An 8743-nucleotide genomic window follows, 5' to 3' on the forward strand; every position below is an offset into this window, starting at 1 on the left:
TTTCCCCTCCCAGCTAGCCTGTCTGAGCCAATCATTTCTTTTCTCATCTGTCTCTCTCTCTTCATTGCCTCTTCATTAACCTTCAGACACGTTCAAGTCAAGCCTTAGGAAGTTTCCCCTGCCCCACTCTCTCCTCTGGACACCACTGTCTTTCTCTCTCTTCTTCAGTGCCAGATGTCTCAGTAGTGTTGTTTATCTTCATTACTTTTACTTTCTAATCCACCATTTAAACTGTCACTAAAATTGGGTTTGGCCTCCACCACTGTGCTCTCTTGGGGTCACCAGGGTTCTTCTAACGAGCGAAGCCAACGGTTTCTCTAAGTTCTCATCCTCCTTGGCCTCTCTGCATCTTGACATCGTTGACATAGTCCCTCTTGACATGTTCTCCTACTTTGGTCAATCTTACAATCATTTCTTTCATTTTCCTCCAAAATCTCTGAAGATTCTGTTTCTGCTAATGGTTCCTTTTCTGCCCATTCTTTAAATGTTGGTGATGTTCTACAAGTTTTCATATTCAGCTTTTTTCCTCTTCTTTTTCTTTATTTTCTCTGTGGATGATCTCACCCATACATGTGACTTTAACTGTGATATATAAGTTGATTTTTTAAATCTATAACTCAATTTCCAAATCCTTCTCCTAAACTCTACTCTCTATGGTAATATTAATAGCTAACTGGATAGGTTGTACACCCTTCGAATTCAGTGGAGCTTACCTGACCCTCCATAATTTGATCACCCAATCCCTGCCACTTTTCAGTTCAGTGTTAGATGCTTTCAGTAATTTCCATGGTGCAAAAATCAGGATCTTTATACAATTCTCTTTCTTTCCCTCTCTTCTCCATTACAAGTAACTAGTAATTTTCAAAAATCACTAGCTAATATTACAAGCAATTTCTTACCCCTTGACATTTCAAAAGTTCAAATTGAACTCAGAGTTTAAATTATAAAGGTGAGAAAAGTCTTAATCTCCAGGTTCACTCTGAGTTGAAGAGACAAAACAAAGAAATAGCCTGAAGATGTGAGAAACCTGGCACCTAGTCAGAATTTGCCTTATGTTTCATCATATGGAACAGGAAAGGAAATTTCCAGTGTATTTTAAATAAATTTAAATATCCTTGGAATACAGTTTTGCAGGTAAGTCTAAAGCTATTTATTAACAATGTCTAATTGCCCTATTTGTTTGTTTGTTGGTTGGTTTTAAAGCAAAAAACAAAACAAAACAAAAATGACTTGGGCTTCTTGGTCAGTAGGGGGAGCACTGCCACTTTGCTCTGGGAAGCTTTTCACCAGGGTAACTGCTGCCTTTAATATAGACCACATCCTAGCAATGAGGAGGAAATAAACAATGATACGATCGATACATTTGCTCCCTTGTGGTTGCAATTTTTTAAAATAGCTTTTTTTTTTTTTTTCTGTAATTCAATGATGTTTGCTTAGGAAGGTGTCTTTTGTCTTTTCATCTTCTCTGTCCTGCCTTTCAGTCACTTTCTATTTAGAGAGATGTTTATTAAGGGGACAGGGTCAAAAATGGGTCATGGAGGCCAGTGTTAACAGCACTGAGTCAGTATTTAGGCTATGTCTGTGTGACACAGAAACAGACACCCTGGTTTGCTCATTTTATTTAAATTGGTCAACACGGTGAAATAAATCAGTCAAACCAGTTTTCTGTCTAAAATGACCTTTTGCTTGAGTGAACTGATTCAAGGATATCAGTGGGACATTGTGTCCTTCTCACACTGAGCTGGAGTGAAGCCTATCAAGCAAGGGTGGCAGCATTGTGAAAAGAGTCAGGAGACCAGCTCTCATCTGGATTCTGCTCTGTGACTGTGGACAAAACATTTAACTCTGTACCTCCATTTCTTCTTTTATTAACTTCACACACTATTATGAAGGGGAAATGATGTGATAGGTTTGAACATACCTTGAAAGACCAGGAAATATCTGTATAATAATTTACACTAAGATCTTGTTTGACACATATGTATCTGCATGTAGGTTATAGATGCATACATAGTGCATATATACCCTATGTGCACATATATATGTATGTGTGTATGTATATATAGATAGATATATATAGATACAGGTAGATGTGTCTGTATAAGATACACATGTATATATATGAATGTATATAGATTTGTACATGTATGTATATATGTAAGTCTGAAGTCTATACACATACAGGAGATAAGGAGGTAAGGACAGTGCTTTCTGAAAATATTGTACTGTTTGTAATAATTATTCCACTCACTGAGAACAATAATAGCTTAGAGGCTGAATAAAGAATCTAGGTCTCTATTGATAATCATTTACTTACTAAAATTCTTACCTGGTGATAAGAAATTTGTATCTCTTATGTCCCATGCACATTTTATAAGGAAAAAATTACAGATGATGCTTTAACTAAAGCTTATAATATATATTTATTCTTATTTAATAATATACCTGATGTGTGCTTAGTTGTTCAGTTGTGTCTGATTCTTTGCGACCCCATGGACTGTAGCCCACTAGGCCCCTCTGTCCATGGGGATTCTCCAGGCAAGAATCCTGGAGTGGGTTGCCATGGCCTCAAAATAAACCTAATAAGACTTAATAAAACACTTTACCACTTTTGTTCACTTTCCCCTTGTCTTATTTGTACCCTGAATGGAAGCACAGAATCAAAATATTTTTGTAGGCATTTTGAGAGAAATGATGATTAAAAAATATACATGATTCCTAATAAAGAGAAATCTAGTTCAGTATGATGAAAAGTGTGCATTTTATCCACTTAGCTTCTAAAATGGCTGATTTTTTTCAGTAAATCTTTCTTTTATTCCAAATGACAAAAAATAATTTAACAAGTAACATTAGGATTGTTAAATAGTGAATTTTAAGAAAGCAAATGGAATAGCTTTCAGTTTTAGCAATATATTCCTCCATTTTAAATGCAATTGGAATTAACTTGATCTGTGGCTAGTTAACTCAGTGATTCAAACTGAAGTGCTAATGAAGTCAAAGAATAAATTTAATTTCTATGAGGCTAGGTTTATGCATTACTATTGCATAAACAGACACAGATACATCCTTAATCCTAACTAATCATTTGTCCTACAAATAGTTATTACTGTCCAGAACTGAGACCAGACAATGAAATATCATCCACATAAGGCAAAACTATCGTTATCAATAAGAGGAAAGTGACTAAATTCCCTTACCCTACTTCTAAATGTTTTTGGTGTAATCTTGGGACAGTTCATTCACAATTATATTTTGTGTTTATGTAGTGTTAGGAAGGGCTTCCCTGGTAGCTTAGCTGGTAAAGAACCCTCCTGCAGTGCAGGAGACCCTGGTTTGATTCCTGGGTGGGGAAGATCTGCTGGAGAAGGGATAGATGATCCACGCCAGTATTCTTCGGCTTCCCTGGTGGCTCAGGCAGTAAAAAATCTGCCTGCAATGCAACCTAGGTTAAATCCCTGGGTTTTGAAGATCCCCTGGAGGAGGGCATGGCAACCCACTCCAGTGTTCTTGCTTGGAGAATCCCTATGGACAGAGGAGCATGGCATGCTAGTCCATGGGGTTGCAAAGAGTCGGACACAACCGAGTGATTAAGCACAGCATAGTGCTTAGGAAAGGTTATAGATTGAAGAATTTCAGGTATTTTAATTGAACCTTGTAGGAAAACTGATATCATCTCAGATAAAAAGCTGAAATGCAATGAAAAACTTCCTGGACTGGGAACCAGACATACTGTTATTTGAATCCCAACTCTTCCACTGAGCACTTAGACAATTCACTTAGCATTTTCTAGCCTCAATTTTCTCATGGAAGAAGGGAGAGAACTATATTCCAACTTTATTGCAGGGATTAAAGATAATGTATGTAAAGTACTTAGCATAACACGAGGCACAGAATAAGTACTCAGTAAATAGTAGCTATTTTTATCCTACCAATCATTATTATAACTTCTACTGAAGAGGTATTATAAGAATTAAATGAATTATTTCCTGAATTGAAAATATTTTATATATCATTAAGCATTAAATTCATGTAAAATATTATATCTCACTAGGAGAAAATGATGCTAAGAAAACTGAGATGATTTCTTTGTTCATGAGTTAAAAATTCATGGCACATTACTGTGTATTATTCACAAAATACTGAGATAGGGATCAAACAGTCTCATATGAGATTTTCTCTTCTGGGTAAGATATAGTACACCATGACAAGCCAACGCTCCTCCGAGTACAACAACTAGGTTAACCTGGATAAATGACAAAAATTGTATTTTAAAGGCAACTAGTTGCTATGGAAGCAGTAAGGATTAGATAAACTAAAATTTCAGAGAGAGAGTAGAGTACTTTCCAAAGTGGGTTGACACTGTCTGTTATTCATTCCCAAAGACACTTGCTGATTCTGAGTATGGTCAAGGGATTTGTTTAGGCAGAAAACCTCTGCTGGGGCAAAGAAAAACCAGTGAAGTTCTTAGCAAGGATAATGCAATGATGGGAAAAATAGGAAAAAGAAGACTCAAACATATGACAGAGTTCCCCCATAACATGGTTGCTGAATTCAGGTACTGCACAGCAGGCGACAAAGCCAGGGGAAAAAATTTCAAAAGACAAAGTGAAATCTACCTCCTTTAGTCTTGAAATGCTTGGGAAACAAAAGCCCTCTGAGGAAGACTTTGCCTCCAGTATATCCTCAAGATATTTACTTACAGTGCTGTGGGACAGGAGGCTGAAGAGTTGGGCTAGAATTTCTGAAGGGCAGACCTAGATCTCTTGTAGTCTTCCAGGGCTAAGGAGCTGAAGACGCTTAGGCTCACAATCACAAGCCCAGGAGAGCCATATGCTCAAAACAGGGTCAGATCCAAGGTAGAGCAAGTCTTTGTAAAACTACAGTCAGGCCCAATGCACATCGTATTTTCATGTAATGAAAGTGACCAACTCCTTATCCTCTTAGCCTAACAGAGGAAAGGGTGAGCTCTGTTTGGTAGAAGGGAACATTTGGAATCTTTATGACATCTTTATGCTTAATGTTTGGCATATAATATAAAAATTTAAAAAATGGACATTCAATGAGGCAATAAAATGTGGCTAATAATCACGAGAAAAGGCAGATCATAGAAGTGGACCCACTGATGATCTAGATATTGAAATCAGCAGTCAAGAACTATAAAATAATTCAGAGCATAACAGGAGGCCAACAAAGGCACCATCAATGCAGAATGACAATCATGTGTGACTTATCTGTGGTTTATGGGGAAGTATCCTCAATCAAGAGCATTTATCCTGTTTCTCTCCACCTTATGAAGGTGGTGGTGAGATAAAAGGAAGAATGATCTTTGGACTGTGTAACCAGACAGGGGCCTCATGTCCTGGATTGTGAGCGAGAAGAAACCTAAATTAGCAAATACAAAATTCCAAAGAGTCAAAGATTACCAGCAAAAAGTTCAGGAAACAATAACTGAAGTATTAAGGTGAGAACTGAAGACTTACCTTGATCCAACATGCAACTGAAGCAGTACACAGGAGCCAGGCTGGAGGCTGGCTTTGAGAGATACTAAAGAAGCAGAATCAAGAGGAGATGGTGGTTGTTTGGATGAGTGAATGAAAGAAAGGGAAGAATCTATAGTGTCTCCAAATTTGGGCTATTGATGAGTGATTCTTAGACAGGGAGAACCCAAGGAAGAGGAGGTCTGAAGAGCAAGACTTGAATATGGGACATTTTAATTGCCATCCAGGTGGAGATGGTCACTCACTTTGGTTTACACAGTCACATGCAAATAATGGACACAAGTAAGAACTTTGCAGAAATATAGATGAAGGTGTCATCAAAGAAAGAGTGGGAGAGATTGCCCAGAGAGGATGTTTCCAGTGAGATGATATCCAGAGATAGAACCCTAAGAAACACTGACATTGAGGATTCAGACGGGAAAGGTAAAGTTGAAATGGGACCTGGTAGGACAAAGGTAGGAAGAAAATATAGCAAAGGAGTATCACAGGGGCCTAGAGAAAAGCTTGGCTTAAGAAGTGGGGTGCAGTCAACTGTGCAAATGCAAGTATGTAGAAGATAAGATTGAAACTTGATAAAAATAAAGCATTGGAAAATGGCAAAGAATTTCTTAGAGAAGTGGCCACAAGATTCAGAACTATTCTTAAAAGCTTGATTATGAAGGAAAGGAAAGGCATAGGTCAGTGCTGGGAGAGGGTGGGGTGCAGTAAGACCTAGGCTGGCTTTCTTATTTTGTTTTGTTTAGGAGAGACTTGAACATGCTTATATGTTGGAGAGAAAGATCTAGCAGAGATCAAGGAGCTGGAAGGAATTAATGGCATCAGTTCCTGGAAGAAATGGCAAGATTTTATTTGATTTAAAAATAGCTGTCTAATGTCTGTATATATATTTATATATCAGTAATACTACATAGATAAAAATCAATTCTCTGGGTGGGATTTTAGCATAGTAATATTGAATATACCTACTATCTATTTAAAGTTTTTTTATTGGTGTATATTTGATTTACAATGTTGTGTTACCTTCAAGCGTACAGCAAAATGAATCGGTTATACACATACATATATCTACTCTTTTCTTTTTAGATTCTTTCCTCATAGAGGCCATTACAGCGTATTGAGTAGAGTTCCCTATGATATACAGTAGATTCTTATTAAGTATCTGTTTTATCTATAGTAGTATGTATATGTCTCAATTCCCCAGTTTATCCTTCTCCCCCCACCCCTTATCCCCTGGGAGTGTAAGTTTGTTTTCTAATACAGCTGTGACTCTACTTCTGTTTTGTAAATAAGTTCATTTTTTTAAAATTACCAATTAAAAAAAATTCCACATATAAGCTATATCATGTGATATTTGTCTGTGTCTGACATTTCACTCAGTATGACAGTCTCTAGGTCCATGCACGTTGCTGAAAATGGCATTATTTTGTTCTTTTTTTGGCTGAGTAATTTTCCATTGTATATATGTACCACATCTTTATCCATTCCTCATTGATGGACATTAGGTTGCTTCCATGTCCTGGCTTTTATACTAGTGCTGCAATGAACATTGGGGTACTTGTGTCTTTTAAATTATGGTTTTCTCTGGGTATATGCCCAGGAGTGGAATTGATGGGTCATATAGTAGTTCTACTTTTAGTTTTTTAAGGAACCTTCATACTGTCCTCCATAGTGGATGTACCAATTTACATTCCCACCAACAGTGTAGGAGAGTTCCCTTTTCTCCAAACCCTCTCCAGCATTTATTGTTTGTAAATTTTTTTATGATGGCCATTCTGACCATGTGAAGTGATATAGCTCGTAGTAGCTTTTATTTGTATTTATCTAATAATTAGTGATGTTAAGCATCTTTTCATGTGCTTTTGGGCCATCTGTATGTCTTCTTTGGAGAAAAGTCTATTTTTTGATTGTGTTATTTTTTTAAATGTATATATTGAGCTGCATGAGCTGTTTGTATATTGTAGAGATTAATCCCTTGTTGATTGCCTTGTTTGCAATATTTTCTCCCTTCTGAGGGTTATCTTTTTGTTTCATTTATGGTTTTCTTTGCTGTGTAAAAGCTTTTAAGCTTAATTAGATTCCATTTGCTTATTTTTGTTTTTATTTTCATTGCTCTAGGAGGTGGATCAAAAATTCTTGGGGCAATTTATGTCAAAGAATGTTTTGCCTATGTTTTCCTCTAAGAGTTTTATAGTGTCCAGCCTTACATTTAGGTCTTTAATCCATTTTGAGTTTATTTTTGTGTGTGGTGTTAGGGAGTGTTCTCATTTCATTCTTTTATACGAAGCTCTCCTATTTTCCCAGCATCATTTATTGAAGAGACTGTCTTTTCTCCATTGTATATTCTTGCCTCCTTTTTCACAGAATAGGTGACCATAGGTACATGGGTTTATCTCTGGACTTTCTATCCTGTTCCATTGGTCTATATTTCTGTTTTTTTCCCCTGTACCATACTGTTTTGATTACTGTAGCTTTGTAGTATAGTCTGAAGCCAGGGGTGCCTTATTCCTCCAGCTCTGTTTTACTTTCTTAAGATTGCTTTGGCTATTTGAGGCCTTTTGTGTTTGCATACAAATTATAAATTTATTCTAATTCTGTGAAAAATTCTTTAATAATTTGATAGGGATTATGCTGAAATTTGTAGATTGCCTAAAATCTGTAGTCATTTCCCCAATATCGATTCTTCCAATCCAAGAATATGGTATACCTCTCCATCTGTTTGTGTCATCTTTGATTCCTTTCATCAGTATCTTACAGTTTTCTGAGTACAGGTCTTTTGCCTCCTTAGGTAGGTTTATTTCGAAGTATTTTATTCTTTTTGGGGGGATTATACTTAATATTTTAAGTGGAAGTGCTATTAACAGCCAACATGGTATAACCTGAACTTCAATGCCAACTTTAAAACTTCATTTTGGAAAGTGATTTTTCCCAAATGCTCTACTTTGCCTTCTTAAACAAAATGTTCTGAATATAATTTGACCTTATCTTGATGACTTGCTTTGAACATCAATCATTGTCCAATGCTACAATGCTGCCATGACCTCAGGAATATTTGAGGTCCTCAGGGCTCTTAGCCCAATGCTAAATGGCTCCAGACAGCTGTGAATTTGCAGTTCTTCTGTCCTCCACTCTGTCATTAGTCAATTCTCTGCTGTTTTCAGTGCATCCTGACTCCCTGCTTCTCGTATATTGCCCTCACTTTGTACATACTGGCTGAGTGAGGGCCCAAGAGCAGTTCCAGCCATACA

This window comes from Odocoileus virginianus, chromosome 5 (assembly GCF_023699985.2).
Source record: "Odocoileus virginianus isolate 20LAN1187 ecotype Illinois chromosome 5, Ovbor_1.2, whole genome shotgun sequence".
Classification (NCBI taxonomy): domain Eukaryota; kingdom Metazoa; phylum Chordata; class Mammalia; order Artiodactyla; family Cervidae; genus Odocoileus; species Odocoileus virginianus.